The sequence below is a fragment of the Podarcis gaigeae genome (assembly GCF_964106915.1).
Source record: "Podarcis gaigeae genome assembly, chromosome: 3".
In the NCBI taxonomy this organism is placed as follows: Eukaryota; Metazoa; Chordata; class Lepidosauria; order Squamata; family Lacertidae; genus Podarcis; species Podarcis gaigeae.
Window position 1 is genome coordinate 115,674,491 of NC_139680.1, and position 22,171 is coordinate 115,696,661.

The following is a 22,171-nucleotide window of genomic DNA, read 5'->3' on the forward strand; positions in this document are numbered from 1 at the left end:
TAGAATTCTTTCTCACCTCTCAATAACTACAGGGGGTTAATTTATTAATTAAATTAGTCCATCACGTCATCTTGCTTGGTACAACCCAACAGCCAAACTGACAGACAATAAACCCCACATAGATACATTGAGATCTAGGTTCTTCAGACCAACTTACCGTCATCTTTATAAGCACGAGACTCGAGAAACTCCTTGGCTTCCACTTCAACCTTGGAGGGTGGTTTGGGATTGGCCCGAACCTGGAAGACCAAGAAGGCAACAGTAAAGAGAACATAAAGCAACTTCATCATTGAAGATTTGCTGCACCCTCGATACTAATGGAAGGAAAAGGCTCAATATATAGAAGGATAAAGAATCTCTGAAAGCACTGCTGGTATTTATACAATTTATACCAGGAAACGGGGAGAATGATGTTCTGAGATTGCTGCCAACATCAAACATCCATTGTCAACTATTGGTTGAAACCACCTGAAATTATTTCACTTTACTGTTAATCCAACAATTGCTGGGATTAGCATTCTGCTTCTTTCAAATGCTGATTCTCTGTTCTCACCTTAGCTATGCAATTCAGCATCAATTGATTCACCAATACCTAAACTGCGGACATCTTTCAGAAGGCGCCTGAAATGTTTTTCTAAAAAAAACTGGGGAAACTGGCGAGAGCAAGGTGGGGCTTTTGTAATCAGTGGAGCTGGTGGTGTTAGAATGAATGAATTGTTTCCTGCTATAAACCTTGCACCATATAATCATTGCATCGGTCTGACAGCTAAAGATGCAGGGATCAAGTTTCAACCAATTTCCCCCCTGAGAAACTGCAAAATACTGTGGGACATGTTTTCGGGGCCAACTCTCCCATTGGACAGCACAGGGCAGCTGCCTCTGTTGGCAGGGGAGAGACAGCAGCAGTCTAAGTTAGCCTCATGCTTTGTGTGGTCCCAGCACCAGTGTAAAGTAAGATTCAAGTGCTAATCCTGTAAGATTCCACATGTAGTATGGAGAGGACACCAGCCTGTCCATTGCAGCAGGCAGTAACATGGCCTCAGCTGCCCCTGAGAGCTATGTTCTGTCTTCATATAAGCTAATAACAGCTGGCCAATGAATGAACCATGAAGCTGGACAGATCCATGTTAGGTAGATTTTATGTTTCAATAAAATCCTGTTAATGTATTGCCAGAACCCAGCTTACCCAGAGATGGGTGAATCTATCCATTCTCCTCCTCTTCTTTTTCTTTTCCAAACTTGTATGCAGATCTCCACTTTCCCATATCAGTTTGTGAAATGGCAAGTCCTCCTGAAAATTCATCAGCTACAAATTTATCCCAATGCACATGTATTTCGAGGCAATTTTTCCCAATGCATACATTTTTGGCAAGCCATTTCCCCTAAGATAATGCAGTTTCATATATTAACACTATATGCACCTGTGTGTACATTTTACCCTGGTATATGCAGACAAGTGTTGCTTTTGAGGGATGGCCGTGGTTCAGCTAATATATTGCCTCAGAAAGTGCAACGTTGGTATATTTGCCTTTAGATGTGAACCGAATCAACTTTCTCCCCCATCTCTACCAACAGGCCTCCTTCTAAATTCGATTCCTTCTAGAATTTTTACACACACACACACACCCCACGGTTCCTAAGTGAAAAACACTGCTCTACTTTTTGTTCTGAAAGAACCCCTGAGCTTAACATCTGCTTGATAAGCAGCACACTCAGCCTCGGAATCCGTGTGGTTTTTCAGTCTGCCTTCAGACCACAGATCCAGCTTGGTCTGGCTGTGGAGAACCAAGAAGACAGTAAACACTAGGTGAAGGGCCTTCATACTCGAATGTATGGAGAACCAAGAAGACAGTAAAGACTAGGCGAAGGGCTTTCATACTCAAAGGTAAGCTGCATATGTCCACAATTTCTGATGGAAGTAAAGAACCCAAGAGGTTCTCACAACTTCTGGATAGGTGTGCAGAGTCCCTGGTATTTATTCAAATATTTTTTCTTCTCTGGCAAAGCACCAATAAATTAAGAGCAGGATTGAGTCAATTCTGTGCCAATGCTCTTGAAGGGCAGCTCTCAATGCCCACTCAGAAGCTCTTGAAATGCTTTTGACTGAAGGTTTACCCAACTTTAGGAAGACAGGCAGCTTCCTTGTAAAAGGCTTTCTGCCTATCTAGCCGAATATGGTCTACTCTGACTGGCAACAGCTCTCTCCAGAGCTTCAGACGGAGAAGGGTTTTTCCCGTCAGCTCTTACCTGAGGGACGAAAACAGCTCCGTTTCTACCTTTTCAACTTCATGCATACTTTTCCACACCTCTACTGAGTCCCCCAAATTTTTCTAAGCTGAATAGCCCCCAAATGTGGCAAAAAAATAATAATCTCAAAAGGGATTTGCTCCAAACATTCGATCCATTAGGTCTTTCCTTTTCTGCACCTTTTGGATGTTTCTAGTGGTGGGGGTATCTTGTTGCAGTATACACAGACAAGACTTATTCTTCTGTCTCCTGCATGTGAAACTTCTTCTTTTTTAAAATTGGGTTTTATAAACAAGAGTAATGCTATACAAACAAGTATACCACGTTTTCTCATGTCATTTTCATATCACAAAAATAGCATAATAAATGTGGGAAAATATCTGCAACACATGTTTCATTATTAGTGGTCAATGGATAAGTTCTTGGTTTATGAATTGGTTTAAGCAGTTAGGAAGAAGAAGAAGAGAGAAAAGAAAAAGAAAGAAAAAAGGGGGAGTGGCAGGTGAGGTGGTTATGCTTCTATTATTCTACTTAGTGTGTGTGAGGGGCTGTGTCAGTGTTACTTGTATGAGTTTCTTACTATTCACTTCTTGTATTTCCTTGGTGGTGAGAGAGGTTGGGTGTGGCTTAGGGTGTGGTTAGTTGTCTTTGGTTGGCTGTAGTGAGAGTTGTTTTTGTGTGAGAGTGGGGTGCGAGTGTGTATTTTTCAATCAGGTTAGCCAGATTGATTTGTATGCTGTCGGGGGGTTCTTGTTGTCGTCTTGTTGGGCTGTGTATGTGAGAAAGGGGAACCACACTGGGGTGAAGGCATCTTCTTCTATTTCTCCGCGTGTCAGTTTCAGTTTATTGGTTAGTTTTTCTAATATGGCTGTTTCCCATGCTATTAGATACCATTGGTTGCATGCGAAACTTCTTAAACCAACTCAAGATCGTGTGGAAGTGAAGTCATAATTTATCAGAGAATTCCGCCCTCTCCCCCCCCCATCACCCATCATTCTCAGAAAGTCAGCCCTGTCTCTGGAGTGTTCAAGCAGAAGTTCTTTACTTTCAGTGCAAACTCAGTTGGTTAGAGTCTGGTGTTGATAATGCCAAGGTTGCAGGTATGATCCCCGTATGGAACAGCTGCATATTCCTGCATTGCAGGGGAGAGCTGCTTATCATTGGAGAGCTGCTTATCATTGTAGGGGGTTGGACTAGATGATTCTCAGGGTCCCTTCCAACTCTATAGTTATATAGGGACGCAGGTGATGTTGTGGTCTAAACCACTGAGCCTCTTGGGCTTGCCGATCAGAAGGTTGGCAGTTTGAATCCCTGCGATGGGGTGAGCTCCCATCACTCTTTCCCAGTTCCTGCCAACCTAGCAGTTCAAAAAGCATGCCAGTGCAAGTAGATAAATAGGTACCACTCTGGTGGGAAAGTAAATGGTGTTTCCATGTTCTCTGGCACTTGTCGCAGTGCTCCATGCAGCAGAAGCGATTTAGTCCTGCTGGCCACATGACCCAGAAAGCTGTCTGTGGACAAATGCCGGTTCCCTCGGCCTGAAAGCAAGATGAGCGCCCCAACCCAATAGTCGCCTTTGACTAGGCTTAACTGTCCAGGGGTCCTTTTCCTGTACCTACAGTTATATATAAGAATCTCCCCCTCCCCTTCCGCAAGACAAGGTCATTTCATCTAAAACCTCCATGTTCGGGAGTAGTTTACCCCCTGAGTGTAACACAAAAAACAGAAGATGAACTATCAATTTAATGTCCTGAGTCTTAAAAGAGAAAGGCGGGGGAGGAAATAGAGAGGAAAATATCTATGAACACTAGCCATGCTGGTTGGAAACACTCAACCAATGAACTTGAGTACTCCTTTCCCACTGTCCTGGGCTTAAACTCCTGTAGACATAATGGCAATGATCCCTGAGTACACATGCAAAGTGTTGTGTCATTAGAAGCCAAGCTTTGTGGAAAGCCTGCCCTAACTTAAAAAGGTAAAGGTAAAGGGACCCCTGACCATTAGGTCCAGTCGTGGACGACTCTGGGGTTGAGACGCTCATCTCACTTTACTGGCCGAGGGATCCGATGTACAGCTTCCGGGTCATGTGGCCAGCATGACTAAGTCGCTTCTGGCAAACCAGAGAAGCACACAGAAACACTGTCTACCTTCCCGCTAGAGCGGTGCCTATTTATCTACTTGACTTTGGTGTGCTTTCAAACTGCTAGGTTGGCAGGAGCTGGGACAGAGCAACGGGAGCTCACCCAGTCATGGGGATTCAAATCACCGACCTTCTGATTGGCAAACCCTAGGCTCTGTGGTTTAACCCATAGTCCCACCCACATCCCTTGCCCCAACTAAGCCACCCTTTATTATTATTATTATTATTATTATTATTATTATTATTATTATTATTATATAAGCAAGGATTTCAGATTCCCCAATCTTTCACGTAGGCAAACAGAAAACATAAAGAAAATCCACCTGAGCAGGGTTTATGTGCAGTTAATGAGTCGTTTATTGAAAGAAGGAGAGAGAATTAACCCATGATTTGGTGAAAGGAGTGGAATCAATTAACCAGCAACTTCTGCGAAAGGAGCGGAGTGGCACATTCTTCCTGGTGATTGTAGAAAGGTCTGCCACTGGGTTTCTCAGGACTCTGACATCTGACATCAGCGCACGCAGCACTTCAGATTTGCAGGGCAGTTGTTAAACTCTTCTTTGAATACCAAGCCTTTGTGACATAAGAAGCCCCGGGGCAGGCAGTATCCATCGCCGCCTTGGCATCGGATCGCCGTACGTCGTGCAGAATCGTCTGGCTGGGGCAGCCCAGGGTCTGCATATGAAAGAGAAAAGCAACATTCGTGAAAATACTTCAAGGGTCAATAGACATAGAAAAGAGCAAAGACCTCAGGAACTTACGTTTATGCGAGGGGAGATCCTGGCTGGCAGAACATCATGATGGTGAAAGTAGTTCTGTTCCATTAGGGGAAACTGGGCACTCCTCACTCCCAAAAATCAGATTGCCTCCATCTGCCTGCTTGCCTGCCCCCCTTTTTTACAATTTTCTTTTGATTTTCAAAATTAATTACATATTTGGTTTCCCCCCAATATTTTTTAACAAACCGAACTTCCCCTCCAACCCTCCATTGTTTCCTTGTTTCCCCTTATTCTGCTGCATATTATACCTAACATCCTTCTTCATCCTTACTTAATATCTACATTGCTTTACTGCTGATTACAGTTCAAATCCTACATGTGTATTAATCTGTTATTAAAAGGTAAAGATAAAAGATCCCTGACAGTTAAGTCCAGTCTCAGATGACTCTGGGGTTGCGGCGCTCATCTCGCTTTACAGGCCGAGGCAGCCGGCATTTGTCCGCTCCGCAGATAGTTTTTCTGGGTCAGGTGGCCAGCATGACCAAACCGCTTCTGGCGCAATAGAACATTGAAACCAGAGCAGTGCACAGAAACACTGTTTACCTTCCCACGGAAGTGGTACCTTTTTATCTACCTGCATTTTGGGGCATGCTTTTGAACTGCTAGGTGGGCAGGAGCAGGGATCGAGCTACGGGAGCTCACCCCATCATGGGGATTTGAACCACCAACCTTCTGATCGGCAAGCCCAAGAGGCTCAGTGGTTTAGACCACAGTGCCACCCACATCCCTAGCTCCACCCGTGTCTGTTGTTACATTTCTTCAAATACCACAAAGCTTCCACCCCTCTCTAATCACCGACTCCTCATGGTCTCTGATTCTTCTTGTCAAACTTGCCAAACTTAACATAACCTGTCAGTTTATTCAACCAATCTTCCTTGGTTGGTTTATCTTTATCTTTCCACTTTTGTGAACTTCTTATTGCCTGCCTTCTTATTTCAAACTGCTTGTTGCTTTCCTCCTCCTGTAGCTCCTGTAGAACTCAACCATTGTTGGCCTCCTTACCTACTGCCCTACCAGTTCTAGTGTGTGCCAACCACCAATGGAGCAGTTCAATCAATATTCTACTGGCTTTTTAAATATGTTTTTGTGGGGGTTGTGTGTGTTGCTTCCTTTTATTGTTTTATGCCCTTGCTGATTTCAACTATTTGCTTTTGGACTCTGTACGACTTATACATTTTACATCTATTTTATATCTAGAGTGGTACCTCGGGTTACATATGCTTCAGGTTACAGACTCTGCTAACCCAGAAATATTACCTCGGGTTAAGAACTTTGCTTCAGGATGAGAACAGAAATCGTGCTCCAGCGGCGCAGTGGCAGTGGGAGGTCCCATTAGCTAAAGTGGTGCTTCAGGTTAAGAACAGTTTCCGGTTAAGAATAGATCTCCAGAACGAATTAAGCACTTTACCCGAGGTACCATTGTATCTGTATTTTTATATTTTGCCTTTGGTCATTATGAAAAAGGCAAGTAAGGCATCCCATTAAATAAATTATGCCCATATGGAATGCCCATCTAGTCCAGCATCCTGTTCTCACAGTGATCGCATGTCCCTCTCAGGAACTAGGGCAGGAGTGATGGCACTGAGATTAGGGAAAGGGTTTGGGACAGAGGGATAGAGAGAACATGGAAAACGGGATGCCCTGCAAATTTGGATTCCAGTCTCCTAAAACACAAAGTCCCATCAAACTCAGTAAGAAGTAAATGCATCATGATGAGCTGGACAATGAACCAGATTGCCCAGGTCCTTCCTATGAGGCTGGAAAGTCCATGATAACTAAAGCTTGTAAGTCAAAAGAATTCTTTTTCTGCAATAATATGGCTGAGCTAACCTTGAGTTGTGCTTCTAAGCGTGATTCTAGGATTCCTCCACAAGCTGCAATATGAAAGAATGACCATTTTCAGCCCAACCTACCGTCTTTCAACTTCATTTCAGGGTCAAGAGGCTCCTTGGCTTCATCCTTGGATGGTGGTTTGGGATTGGCCTGGACCTGGTAGACCAAGAAGGCAACAGCAAAGAGAACGTAGAGCATCTTCATGGTGGAAGATTGGCTGCAGTCACAATGCTAATGGAAGGAATAGGCTCAATGAAGAGAAGGGTGGAGAATCTATGGAAGCTTTGCTGGTATTTATACGGTTTATGCCAGGAAAAGGGAAGAATGGTGTTAGGTTTCTGAGACTGTTGCCAAAAACAACTGCTGTCACTCAACAATCCAAATCATTTGAAATACTTTCACTTTGCATTTTATGAAATGTTTTTGGGCACTGAAATTCTGATTCTCCAAACTATTATTCTCTTTGTTGTCACCTCAAATATGTGATTCTTTGTCTATTCACTTAACAACACCCAAGCTACTGATACCTTACAGAATGTAGCCCGATTCAATCAATCACACTCTTTATTATTGTCAATGACAGATATTCAGAAAGAAACATGTGATTTAACCCAATTCTGCATTGCAGGGGATTGAACTAGATGACTCTTGGTGTCCCTTCCAACTTTACAATTCTATTGTGTGTGTGTGTGTGTGTGTGTGTGTGTGTGTGTGTGTGTGTTAAAATAAATTATTTGCAGAGGACACCATCAACCATAACATCCTTCTGGACCATCTAGAGGGGCTGGGAACTGGGGGCATTGTCATACAGTGGTTCTGCTCCTTCCTCTTGGACCGTGTTCAGAAAGTGGTGTTGGGGGATGAGTCTTCAGACCCCTGGGCTCTCACTTGTGGGGTGCCTCAGGGTTCTGTCCTCTCCCCCGTGCTTTTCAACATTTACATGCAGCCACTGGGAGAGATCACGGGACGCAGGTGGCGCTGTGGGTAAAAGCCTCAGCACCTAGGGCTTGCCGATCGAAAGGTCGGCGGTTCGAATCCCTGCGGCGGGGTGCGCTCCCGTCGTTCAGTCCCAGCGCCTGCCAACCTAGCAGTTCGAAAGCACCCCTGGGTGCAAGTAGATAAATAGGGACCGCTTACTAGCGGGAAGGTAAACGGCGTTTCCGTGTGTGGCTCTGGCTCTGGCCAGAGCAGCGATGTCACGCTGGCCACGTGACCCGGAAGTGTCTCCGGACAGCGCTGGCCCCTGGCCTCTTGAGTGAGATGGGCGCACCAACCCCAGAGTCTGGCAAGACTGGCCCGTACGGGCAGGGGTACCTTTACCTTTACCTTTTACTGGGAGAGATCATAAGGGGGATTGGGCTGGGTGTTCATCAGTATGCAGATGATACCCAGCTCTACTTCTCTTTCAAATCAGAACCAGTGAAAGCGGTAAAGGTCCTGTGTGAGTGTCTGGAGGCTGTTGGAGAATGGATGGCAGCTAACAGATTGAGGTTAAATCCTGACAAGACAGAAGTACTGTTTTGGGGGGACAGGAGGTGGGCAGGTGTGGAGGACTCCCTGGTCCTGAATGGAGTAACTGTGGCCCTGAAGGACCAGGTGCGCAGCCTGGGAGTCATTGGACTCACAGCTGTCCATGGAGCCACAGGTTAATTCTGTGTCCAGGGCAGCTGTTTACCAGGTCCAACTGATACGCAAGCTGAGACCCTACCTGCCTGCAGACTGTCTCGCCAGAGTGGTGCATGCTCGGGTTATCTCTCACTTGGACTACTGCAATGCACTTTATGTTGGGCTACCTTTGAAGGTGACCGGGAAACCACAACTAATCCAGAATGCGGCAGCTGGACTGGTGACCACATAGCATCGGTCTTGAAAGACCTACACTAGCTTCCAGTACATTTCCAAGCACAATTCAAAGCATTGTTGCTGACCTTAAAGCCCTAAACGGCCTCAGTCCAGTATACCTGAAGGAGCATCTCAACCCCCAATGTTTTGCCTGGACACTGAGGTCCAGTGCCGAGGGACTTCTGGCGGTTCCCTGGCTGCGAGAAGCCAAGTTACAGGGAACCAGGCAGAGGGCCTTCTCGGTAGTGGCACCCGCCCTGTGGAATGCCCTCCCGCTAGATGTCAAAGAAAAAACAACTATTAGACTTTTAGAAGACATCTGAAGGCAGCCCTGTTTAGGGAAGCTTTTAATGTTTAATAGATTATTGTATTTTAATATTCTGTTGGGAGCCGCCCAGAGTGTCTGGGGAAATCCAGCCAGATGGGTTGGGTATAAATATTATTATTATTATTATTATTATTATTATTATTATTATTATTAACAAAATGGAATGGGGAGAAAAACCCTTCCCCTCCTGAGACTATGGAGGGAGCTGCTACCAGTCAGAGTAGATGGGGGGGGGGGACTTTTACAAGGAAGCTTCCAGTCTTCCTAAAGTAAACTGTAACCCAAAAGCATTTCAAGAGCTTCTGAGTGGCCAACGTGAGCTGCCCTTCAAGAATGATGACATAGAATTGACTTAATCCTGTTACTAATTTCTTGGTGTTTAGCCAGAAGGGGCGAAAATTGAATAAATAGTAAGATCTCTGCACACCTTTCCAGAAGTTCCAGAAACTCTCGGGCTCTTTACTTCCACCAGAAATTGGGGACACAGCTCAATCTCGAGTATGAAGACCCTTCACTTCATCTTTGTAGTCCTCTTCTTGGTTCTCCATAGCCAAGCCAGGCTAGATCTGTGGTCTACAGGCAAAGTGAAGGACAGCAAGGATCCTGAGACTGAGCGTGCTGCTTATCAGGCAGATGGTAAGCTGAAGGGTTCTTTCAGAACAACAACAAAAAGAGTGTATTTCACTCAGGAACTGTGGGTCCCATGTTGGGTGAAAGATTTGTGCATTGGAGGGGTTGGACTAAATGACCTTTGGGTCCCTTGCAACTCGACAATTCTATGATTCTACAATTCTGTGATCCCATCAGGAGATATGATCTGTGTGATATCAGCATTGGACATTAATGTGGCAACACCAATGCTTTGGATTCCCCTTCCATTAAATTATATATTCAACAGGCAACTTTTTCGTTGTTCTGTTGGCACCTGTTGAAAATATTCCATTTCCAACAAGAACTTCTTGGATGGATGGATGATAGATAGATAGATAGACAGATAGATATAGATAGATGATACATTAAATTTTGATTGATTTCATATATGTTTTGTGGATTCAGGTAGGTAGCTGTGTTGGTCTGACACAGTCAAAATAAATAATAAATAAATAAATAAATAAATAATTGTTCAGAGGTCAACTAAGTTTGTTCTGGCTATAAGCTTTCATGTGCATGTACACTTCTTCAGATACACTGAAACAGAAGTCACCAGGCCCTTATACAGTGGTACCTCGGGTTAAGTACTTAATTTGTTCCGGAGGTCCGTTCTTAACCTGAAACTGTTCTTAACCTGAAGCACCACTTTAGCTAATGGGGCCTCCTGCTGCCGCCGCGCCGCCAGAGCACGATTTCTGTTCTCATCCTGAAGCAAAGTTCTTAACCCAAGGTACTATTTCTGGGTTAGCGGAGTCTGTAACCTGAAGCATCTGTAACCCGAGGTCCCACTGTATATAGTGGGAGGCTGGGGTGGGGATTTTTTCAGAAGGGTAGTGGGAGATGGGTGATTGACTCAATGGGTATGGTAAACCTGTTGACGACTGCTAATGACTGTATATGTTTTGTTGTATGACTGCATATGTTTTGCTGCATACATGTTTTGTTGTAGTGATTGCAAGGGATTCAACTCATGAGTCCCACCAAAGCACTTCCTCTCCTCTCCTCCCCTGTGTGTCCTTTGCATGTTCCCAACACAATCATTGTTGCCTTTTTTCCCCCTTTCCAGCAGAGAACGGGCAGGCAGTTGCACCACCACCGGACGGGAAAATCTCTTGCCTCTGGCCTTGGGGATACTGCTTACTGCGGAAGCTCCGGTGTGCCTCAGGCTTTGTGATGAAGGAGAGATTCAACAACTGCCCAAATACCCGCACCCTGAAGTGCTGCGTTCTGTGAAAAACTGGGATGAAGTTGCAAAATACCCCGAGAGAATTAAATTAATTAAATTAATCGCTTTGATGTTGTTGATTTGTTGTGCCTGGTTCCTGACACCCGTCCCCTCTTTTAATTTGTGTAATCTGTTTATGTTGTGCTGGATCTTTTGAAGCAAGGTTGAATGGTCAACTGCCAGGGATGGTTTATCTGTGATTCCTGCATTGCAGGGGACTAGACTGGATGACCCCTGGCTTTTCTTCCAACACTACGGTTTTGTGATTCTTCCATTAGGGCCTGATTGATGAATTTGGACAGGAACTCAACAGGCTTGCTGAATTGAAATATTTGTACGTTCAAGTTGATCACTTGTTACATGGTACAACATCCTTTTTTTAAGTCAAACTTACAATCAAGCCACTGCAAAATAAGGAAGCTGGTTTAAATTCCGTTACAAGCCAGTTGCAAGGGACCAAGAATTCCCTTGTGGGCTGCAGGTATGGGGGGGGGTGTTCAAAAAGTTTTGATAGATGTTACTGAGATTTCAGAAGAAGTAGAAATGCTTCCAAACTCATACCGTCCAACTTTTTCTGACCCCAAACCAGGATGCAAGTCTTCTGGGACACACTCCTGGACAAGTCACATGACCCACGCCTCACACTCACCCCCCCAAAAAAAGTGCTTTTGGGGGTTGAGAGCGCAGCATGTGAGAGCATGGCACCCAAAATGACCACATAAAAATGGGGTGTCCCTTTTTTCCAGGGTGCTTGGGAGGTATGCAAACTTTGAGAAAGAGCAAATTAGAAAAAAATGAAATGGTAGTTTGAGTACATGGCCTGAGAAGAGGTGCCACGAGTTCCAAAGCAGAAATTCGAAATAAGTTTCTACTATGCTGTCTTAGACACAGTCATACAATCTGTTGAAGAGAGATTCCAACAGCTACAAATATATAATGGCCTGTTTGGCTACCTGTGTGATATACAGAGCATCAACAGAAAAATCTGCTGAAGATGTACATACTTAAGACCTGCTGCAATTTGGAAAATCATTCATACTCAGTGGAAACAAAGATAGTGATAATGAATATCTGTGTCGTGAATTTCTAGCAATAGCTCAAAGACTTCCAAAGTCTATACAAGGAGTACTATTCTTCATAGTGCAACAAAAACTCCTGGATAATGTGCCTAACGTTTCTGTTGCTCTAAGGAAACATCTCAAACTTCCAGTGTTGGTGGCAAATGTATTTCTCAAAGCTCAAACATATAAAAACTTACATTTGCTCAAAAATGTTCCATACACAGACACACACACACACACACTATATAGCAACTATATCAATTGAACATGCCCAAGCATCACTTTTTTGTAAAAAAAAAAAATTATTTGTTTTTTTAAATTAACATTATACAGTCACATGTCCAACTTACAACATAAAAACAAGATTCCAAGGAAACCCTTGGACTTCCCTCCTCCTCCGAGTCTTATCTGCTCGCTTGGGATTTCGGCACCTAGAATTCCTAAAAGGAAGGCCTCGGATTTTTTTAGAAAAGGTTATTTTAAACTTTTTGTTTTGTTTTGTTTTTTTGTTCAACTTGTTATATATTCCCAAGCATCATTACTTGACCGGAAGGAATTGGTAAAGCGTGTTCTCCATCACAGAGAGCACGTGTTGCGGTTGGGGATTCCAAGACACTTTGCTGTTTCTGGGCAGATGGTTTGGCCAACTCGTAAGCAGGGGCAGGCTGTTACTGGGGAAAATTACATGTTGCCATTTAGTGATTGACAGCCCTATTTGTTAAATACAAGGCACGCAGCAACGGAAGTCCTCTTTCGCTGCGTGCTTCGGATCACCCGCCCTCCCTTCCCTAATGTTAGGCTGTTTGCTTGACCTTGCTATTGCCTGTCATGGGGTCGTCTGCTTTCGGGTAGGGGCCCGGTAGGAATTTTGCCATTTGGATGATTAGTGTGTGCCACTTGGTTTTCGCCTACCGCGTAGCAAATCGTCACAACTTGTAAGGTTTGCGGTTAGACATTGGTCTGGAATTGGTTGCTGGGGGGTTATGGATTCGGCTGTGCCTGCCCCTCCAAAATGCTGCTGCCGCTGCTGAAGGGTTTTACCGTTAAAGGAACCCAGGGGCTCCCCCATGCTTTTGTCCGAAACCCCCTGGCAAGGGGCTAGGGCCATGCAAGAGCCCCTGGGAGCATTCTGGGGAGAGATGAGGCATGGTTCCCAGTCCCGTCTCTCTCCCCAGGTGACTTACCCTTCCTGACTTCGCGGGGGGTGCGAATGTCAGAGCTGTCCCCATGTGGGGGCAGTTAGTGCTACCAATGCCTAAGCAACCACTCACATTGCTGTATTTGAATAAAGTTGTGGCCAAAATTATGCCCAAAAAAATAAACAAAAATTAAGTGTCAATTGTGTTTTCCTTTGGGGTGTATTGGAGACCTCGACATGCAACAAAATTTGCAAAGGACTATTATAACTGTTACTATTACCCGGTCCTTTTTTTCTGCGGGTACGCAGGGGTATGCATACTCCTAAATATTTTGTGAATCTAAGTTTGGCCTCATTGAGGGGCAGCATTTCAATATGAGTAGGAAAATGAGAGTAGCCCTAAACATTTCTTTTAGGGGGGGGGGAAAAAGCACTGCTATTACCGGATCCAGTTCATGACAACACTTCAGATCCAAACACATGATATGATCAAAATATGAAAATCAGAAATGTGAGCAGCCCAGCCTGATTCCTGCCAAAGGCAAATTCCCCCATCTGTGCTTCTCCTGTCTATTTCTTCCTGTATTCCCCCCTCCCTTCAAGGTTCATTTGCAAGCATGTATTCAACAAGAATAATCAGCTGAAGCTTATTTTGCTAATCAATCACCTCTGAGCATTTGCTGAAATCACATGTTTGCACAGTCGAGAGGTTAAAATTAAGACTCTTCAGACACACCCTGCCGCTGCTGCCCAGAAAGCCCTGTGTAAACAGAAAGCATTAAGTTCTATTCTGAAGTAGGCAGATAAAAGTAATTTCCTGAAACGTTTACCGAACTGCAGTCGCTTTCAAAATCCCCTAAGTTCATTTCCTCTTACTCCAAAAAAAGTTGTAGAACGTTGGCTTGGCTGTGGCCTTTTGCGTGAAGTGTTGCTGGAGGAGGTGGCAGAACTGGAAAAATGGTTTCTCAGAACCCAGAGTGGGGAGAAATAAACCTTGAACCCGTGTATTGGTCCCCAGCCCAAACAGGACAGGCAAGTGGTGGGAGAATATAGCAGACATGGCTGGCAACCATTGGCAGCCTCTTCAGGAGTTTGCCCAGAACTCTTTCAAAGCCATCCAATTTGATGGTCATTGTTGCAATTTGTGGACGTCAACTCCACAGTTGTGCTATGTAGAAATGAGCTTCACTTTGCTTGCCCTGAATCCTGCAATGTTAATCACTTCCAGACCCTCGAAGCGTCCCTATTTTCCAGGGACAGTCCCAGAGTTACAGAAACCGTCCCAGTTTCTGATTTGATCCTGGGATGTCCTACGTATGTCGCAAGGAGATAGGTAAGCAACTATACAAGCTTTAGAAGACATCTGAATGCAGACTTGTATAGGAAAGTTTTAAAATGTTTTATTATGTTCTTGTATATGCTGGAAGGCATCCAGAGAGGCTGGGGTGACCCAGTCAGATGGGCAGAGTATAAGTAATAAGGGATGTGGGTGGCGCTGTGGGTTAAACCGCAGAGCCTAGGACTTGCCGATCAGAAGGGTCTTGTTTCTTCCATAGCCACAGTCTTCAATTAAAACAGAAATCAAACACCATGTTCTGCCTCCCTGGCTTTCCAACCTGCTGCCTTTCTTCTCAGTGACATCACTCTAGTCCTAACCTCTAATCTTTGGCTTTATCTGCTAAGGGGAGGGAGGCACCTATTTGGCATCCAGCAAAATCCCTTAGATTCTTTGCTGGTGCTCTCTTTCTTCTCCAGCTGCACTGGGTCCAGAGTGTCACTTTAACCTTAGCACGATTAGGGAGAAAACAAAGGAGATGCAACAGCAACTCACATGTCCAGGGAGCAGCAACCCATTGGCCACAATATATAGGAAATCAGGGCTTGATTCTGAGTGTCGCAAGGTTGTTTCAGGGCCCCATCCCCAGCAGATGACCCACTGCCCACAAAGAACCACCCTTTCCACTATGCACAGAGTATCCCAGCAGATCAGGTGATGGATGCACTCTCAGGTTGCATTTCTTGTCTCCTCCAGAATAAGGGGACCCATTGAAGCTCCTGAGGTTGAGGGCTCCTGAATCCTGAACCACCACTGCCTGGAATCTATGGTTCAGCTTTGTGGATCAGCAGGAACAAGAGCCTATGTTAGAGTGAGACAGCTGACCCAAGCAACAAATACTTGTTAGAGGGGATGATTAGAGTAGCCAACTGCTTTCCTTGGGGAGGGATGTAGTTTATTGCATGCAACCTGATGCCTGAATAAAAAGGGACTATAAAATATAAACTGCTCATTAATTCTTATCTGGGAAGTTACTGAAGGGGGCAGGCTCTCCACACATGACACTTGTGAACTTCAACTGATGGAATTTGGGTCATTATTTATCATCCAGACAGTCTCCCCCCACCCCTTATCATTTGAGAACTGGGTAGCAATTCAAGCTTTTAGACAGTAAAGAGAAAGTCATCCTACAGCAGGATAATAGCCCCATTCCTGGTGTCAGCTGTCCAGATGAGAACCAGTGTGGTGTAGTGGTTAAGAGTGGTGGACTCGTAATCTGGTGAACCGGGTTCGCGTCCTCAGTCCTCCACATGCAGCTGCTGGGTGACCTTGGGCTAGTCACACTTCTCTGAAGTCTCTCAGCCTCACTCACCTCACAGAGTGTTTGTTGTGGGGGAGGAAGGGAAAGGAGAATGTTAGCCGCTTTGAGACTCCTTAGGGTAGTGATAAAGTGGGATATCAAATCCAAACCTTCTTCTTCCATTAAGAGATCTCAGAGGGCATTCATTGGATGCAGGCATGCATCCTTCCTTTCCTTCAATCCCTGACATGTGATGTGCAATTGACCCCATCAAACCTATATGTTGAACCAGAAGCCATTTCTATCCAGTTCTATCTAGTGCCACCCAGTCCACTTTTCTGTGTACATTATGAGCAAACGCCATAACCCCTTTTGGTTTTTAGCATTGCCTTCTGAGAGCTAAAAAGAGTTGGAGCCTCATGTGTTTTTCCTAAAATTTAGGAGAAAGGAACCTCATGGGGAAAAGTTTGGCACTACATTTCTACATTCTACGTTCACTTGGAAATGTAGAAAGCCAACTGATATGGGATCAGACCACTGGTCAGTCCAGCTCAGGATTGTCCACCCTGACCAGCAGTAACGTTCCAGGTTTTCAGACAAGGATTATTTCCAGCCCCACCTCAAGATGTCAGGGATTGAACCAAGGCATGCAGAGCTATACTCCTCCCTCCCCACTTTCCTGGGAGTAAACCACAGTAGACATAACGGGAATTCCTTCTGGATAAGCATGCAAAAGGTTGTGTCAGTTTAAGCCAACCTTCATGGAAAATGTGCCCCAACCAAAGCACAATAAAAAATCAATTAATAACAATAATACATAAGGATTCCAGATCCCCAAATCATGCACATATAAAAAAAGAGAAAAACATAAACAATAACAACTTGAGTGGTGGGTGGATGTAGTTAATCAGAGATTTATTGAAGGGATAGTGACAAATTATCCAATGGTTTTCTGAAAGGAGTGGAAACAATTAACCAATGATTTATTTGAAAGGAGCAGATTGACTCATTCTTCCTCGTGGTTCGAAAAACTTCTGCCAAGGAGTTTCTTGGAACTTCACCATCTCTTGCCTCAGCGCACACAGCACAGCAGAACATTGCGATATGGACAGTTGTTATATTTCTCCTCCCACTTCAAGCCATTGTGGCACCGGTAGCCCCGTGGCAGGCAATATCCTCTGCTGCCATAGCAGCCGACGACCGCAAGTCGTGTAGAAGCCTTTGACCCAGAGTCTGCATATAAAAGAGAAGGGAAAAATTCTTCAAAATACTTGAAGGGCTGTGAGACACAGAAATGACCTAACACCCCATGGGCTTAAGATCAGGGCCAATTTCATCTGAACAGTAGGAGGAGCATCTTGATGATGAGAGCAGTTCAGCGATGGCTGGTCCATTGGGGTGAATGGGGCACTCCCCTACCAACATGAGTTTTCCTCCAGGCAGCCCCCACCTGCCTGCCCTCTCACTCACAACTACCTGTCATCTGTATCCTTCTGCAATCCCTGCAGAGCTCAACACAGAGAGGAGGAGGGGGATATTCCTTCTGAAGAATCTTCAGCGTTTTACTCCTAGTTACTCTTTTTGGTACCTGTTTGTAACTTTCCTCTGTTCTCAGGCATCTGATAGCACATGATGAGCTGTTTTAATGCTTCTCCATCTTTATTGATTTATTGCTAATTGCCTGTTACCTTTTATGGATTTCCTGGTTTCATTATTATATGGCTTCACTGTTGTCGGCTCTCTGGTTATAGACTCTGTATGATGCATATATTTTATATTAGTCTTAAATATTTCTGTATTTTTGTAAGTCGTCATGGGTTATGATTAAATAAGTTTTGGAATTTTGCAGTCAGTTTGGCCTAATATAAACACTGCTGTAAACCATTTTACACACTGAAATGCATTTATGTGATTAGCAACAACAACATGATCATGCTCATAATCCTTATTCTCCTAATCCTCATCCTCATAAAGGCACACTTTACCCTAATACATGCCTCTGATGTCTAGTTGAAAACCTACAGTGTGGCCATTACCAACCACAAAAGGTCGTGCTAGAAATTCTCAGGCTTGAGGTTCTGCAACTTCTTGGCTACTGTGAAGTACATTTCTCTCTCAACCATTCATCTAGAATATCAGTGACTTGATGCAATGCAAAGACAATCCTATCTAAGAGTATGTAGAGACAATTGTCCACCACGGAGCCAGCCAGCATACCTCTATCAGGAACGTTGATGCTGGCAAGAGCATGCATAACCATAATCAGGTCATGTTCCAGCCAACGAGAAGCATTTTAAGAGATTTCAGTGGAAGAGTGAATCCCTGCACCCCAGTGATATACAGAACCTGTCCACCATGGAATGTGTAGGAGATCATCTTCCATGTACATAACAATTACCTTCATCCTGCAAACCTTGATCGTCACCAGCAGGGTCTTCCCCCGGGAGGAAGTCTTTCAAGTCCTCTCCCTCTTGCTTCTCCATTTTGGCCAGATCTGCTTCATCAGCCTGGGCACTGCAAAGGAAGACCAATGCAAAGAAAAGACAGACAAACTTCATGGCTCTTAGAAAATTTGTTGGTGCCACTGCAAGGAATCCCAAGGATGGACTAGCAATGCTGATGCTACAGAGTTCATGTCTATATATACAGGTTGGAAGCCAAGAAGGCTGGGCCGCATTTCATTGACTTTGAAGTAGCATTTTAGATAAGGGAGCAAGATAAGACCACATAGGGCATCTGAGATTATTTGATTCTTAATGACAAGATTCTCTTTGATGTTGCCCCCAGTCCGCAGGCCTTTTCTTTGGAGTTGAAATAATTGTATTTGCCCTGTTGCTGTTGCTAATAACCCCTTTGCTCCCCATATGCTTGCCTCCTCATCTCCGCATCAGGCAGCTGACACATCCTCGTCATAATCTACTAAGCAATATTTATTTTGATGGTCCTGGGCTCTGAGTGTGGGGAAAGACTGGGCATTGGTGGTATTGTTCAACGCCCTTTTGGGAGACTCACTCTCTCTCTCTCTCTCTCTCTCTCTATATATATATATATATATAATGATTTTCAAAGTTCATTTACCACCATTTCCTAAAATCTTGTAATAATTTATTTATTCTGCTATAGTAATGAACTGCCAATGCAATGTGGCTTTTTTTCAGTTTCTCAGGTTTCCAATCTTAAATTCAGTTGTAATTTTTTCCCCCTGGCGATTTCACTTTATTTTTTCAAAAGTAAATAACCCCCAGGAGAATTCAACAGTATTTCTTCTAATAGGCATTTTGTGTATGCAGGGTTGACAACGGACCTTTTTTTCAAACAATTTTTATGCTATGATGCATTTTGCATGTTATTCTTACTGCTTGTGTACTTTCTGCTTAATATATGCACTTTGTGTCCTTTTTGGAGTTGGGAAAAATGGATTGAAACATCTGAAAGTCTGCATTTTGATGTATAGCTTGTTTTTCTTATGCAGACTGGTCTGAAACTGCAAATTAGGCAGTTTCTCATTAAACGCAAACAAAATTATTTTTTTATAAATATATTTATTAGGTTTTTACAAAAAAGAAAAGTACATAACCACCACACAAGTAAAAAGAATGTAAAAAGAAATAAAACATAATCAAAAATACACATAGAACAGATCAAAACACTAGAATATAGAATACAGTAAAGAAAAATTCCACCCAAGCAACTACAAAAACATAAAAACTCCAACTTTTTCGATCATACTTAATTAACTTCCTTTCTTGACTTCCTCACGCCTCCCTTTTATGGGTTCCTCTTTACCCAATCAGATACAGCAAATCCTTACCCTCTTTCAGATCTCATTTCTAATTATTAAGTTCATTCTATTATGTCACCAATCTTTTCTCCTTGTACTTAAACACCTTTATAATATTATTTACTTTCGACATAATATCACTTTAATCTTTTCTCCTTTTCTGTTGCATTTTGTATACTTTTTTAAGCTATATCACTAATGCCTTATTATTTCCAAATCCAACATTATTTTAACATTCATAAACTTTGCAGTGTTTCTGCAGATAGTCTTTAAACTTCTTCCAGTCCTCTTCCACTGATTCTTCTCCCAGGTCTCGGATTCTGCCAGTCATTTCTGCCAACTCCATATAGTCTATCACTTGCATCTGCCATTCTTCCAAGGTGGGCAAATCTTGTGTCTTCCAATACTTTGCGATGAGTATTCTTGCTGCTGTTGTCGCATACATAAAAAACGTTCTATCTTTCTTTAACACCAATTGTCCGACTATGCCAAAGAGAAAGGCCTCTGGTTTCTTAAGGAAGGTATATTTAAATACCTTTTTCAGTTCATTATATATCATTTCCCAGAAAGCCTTTATCTTCGGGCACGTCCACCAAAGGAGAAAGAAAGTGCCCGCAAACAAAATTAAACTCTTCCCCTATCCTTATTCTGCTCTTTATTTAGTTGTGTCATTTTTGTCTCTGTGTTATTCAGGATGGAGGTTTTGAGTGCTGCAGGGCTCTGACCTAAGCCCTGTATAATTGAACATTTTCATGAAGAAGACTAGGACACGAAAGAGTTGCTCCTTGAATAGGCAGATGACACAAAACCAGGAGGCACAGTTAACACCATTGATGGCAGTATGAAGATTCAGAATGAACTTGACAGTCTGGGACCTTTGATTGAACCTGACAGAATGAGAATCAACTGATATAAATCTGCATCACTGCTTCAGTTGTAAAAGAAAGACACAGGGAATGCACAGATTGACAGCAAAAGAGAGGAAACTATAGTGAATGGTATTCCTTCTATACTTTTCTACCCATCTTGGATACTGTGTCAAGTTTTGGACAACACATTGAGATACAGAAGTATGTCTAGAGGGGGAGCAGATTGGTGAGGGGATAATACACAGTTGGATGAGTGGAATATCTTAGGAGCAGTATAGGTGAAACAGGGCTGGATTTAGGTTTGATGAGGCCCTAAGCTAGTGAAGGTAATGGGGCCCTTTATATGTCCAGCTGTCCTTTGTCAACAACAAATTGTCACTGTTTTCTGTGTTTTCTGTGTTGAATATATCCTGTGTGGTAATTTAAGGACCTAATAGGTATCTAACATAACAAAATATGTCTTTTATCAAAGTAATTGTTGAACTGAAATACAATTAAGAAGAAGTATATTAATAGGGAAATAATTATTAAGCTCTAACTTAAAATGATTGGGACCCATTACTTACATCATAGGAACCTACTCAACCTACTCAACACAAAACACTGTTGCCATATGTAGGTTTTATTTTATTTGTTTTTTATCTTATATTTTGGAAATGTACATCACATCCAGATTTTTTTTCTTTAATTTTTTTTTGGGCCCCCAAGAGAGTGGAGCCCTAAGTTATAGCTCGTTTAGCTTATATATAAATCTGGCACAGAGGTGAAATTATCTAGTTGTCTTAGCTGATTTGAAGCTAAAACGGAGCCAGATGCCTGCTAAAATTGACTCATTTTAGGCTGCATTCAAGTCATGAATGGTAATAAAGTGGATCCTGTTTCGGGTGCCCCATCGATAAATGGCAGTGCATTCAGAGGAAGACGGTCAGGTTGGTGAGGGCATCTCTTAAGAACAAGCATGTTTAAACTGCAAAAGCATAAGACATAGCATAAACAAGGCAGCTCTTTTCGAGTATCTGAATGACAACCAATAGAATTGGAACAGGATGAGTCAGCCACATGATGGTGAGGAAACAGGTTGACAGATGGGAAGCCAGAGGGTAATTAGGAAAGAGGTTAAGGTAAATAGGTGCTGCAATACTGATGAAAGGGCCAATATATTTGGAGGCAACTTCAAAGATAACTCAGCCATGAAGAATAAAATGATCTCAAATGCCATATGTGATGTTATATTGCACCCTTGTCACGGGTGCAAATTCAAAGCCAGTGGAACATAGCCTGGTGGCAGTCCTGTATACAGTGATACCTCAGGTTACATACACTTCAGGTTACATAAGCTTCAGGTTACAAACTCCGCTAACCCAGAAATAGTACCTCGGGTTAATAACTTTGCTTCAGGATGAGAACAGAAATTGTGCTCCGGCGGCGCAGCAGCAGCAGGAGGCCCCATTAACTAAAGTGGTGCTTCAGGTTAAGAACAGTTTCAGGTTAAGAACGGACCTCCAGAATGAATTAAGTTCTTAACCTGAGGTATAGGAATAAATTGTTCCCTTAAGGGCATTACTGTTGTCAATTATCTCTGTGGTCTTTTACAATGAAAACACCCAAAGTTTACAGCTGTGAGGTTCCTCTGTCACTTTTGCAGTGGTCGTCTTTTGCAGTCTGCAGGCTGACATTTATGCATTCTGTGCACACTTAGGG

General features: G+C 43.4%; 3 long non-coding RNA genes across 3 annotated transcripts; 1 reads left to right on the plus strand and 2 right to left on the minus strand.

The window, feature by feature from the left end:
• Positions 1-4,720: 4,720 nt before the first annotated feature.
• On the minus strand, positions 4,721-7,793 carry LOC310842098. Its single transcript, XR_014562859.1, has 2 exons — positions 7,080-7,793; positions 4,721-5,062 (listed from the first exon to the last, which is right to left on the minus strand). It is a non-coding gene; the product is annotated as an uncharacterized lncRNA (long non-coding RNA).
• A 1,590-nt stretch (positions 7,794-9,383) lies between these two features.
• LOC310842064 lies at positions 9,384-11,107 on the plus strand. The gene is made up of 2 exons (XR_014562801.1): positions 9,384-9,805; positions 10,887-11,107. It is a non-coding gene; the product is annotated as an uncharacterized lncRNA (long non-coding RNA).
• A 5,611-nt stretch (positions 11,108-16,718) lies between these two features.
• On the minus strand, positions 16,719-18,441 carry LOC310840283. Its single transcript, XR_014561894.1, has 2 exons — positions 18,219-18,441; positions 16,719-17,053 (listed from the first exon to the last, which is right to left on the minus strand). It is a non-coding gene; the product is annotated as an uncharacterized lncRNA (long non-coding RNA).
• Between the last annotated feature and the right edge of the window lie 3,730 nt (positions 18,442-22,171).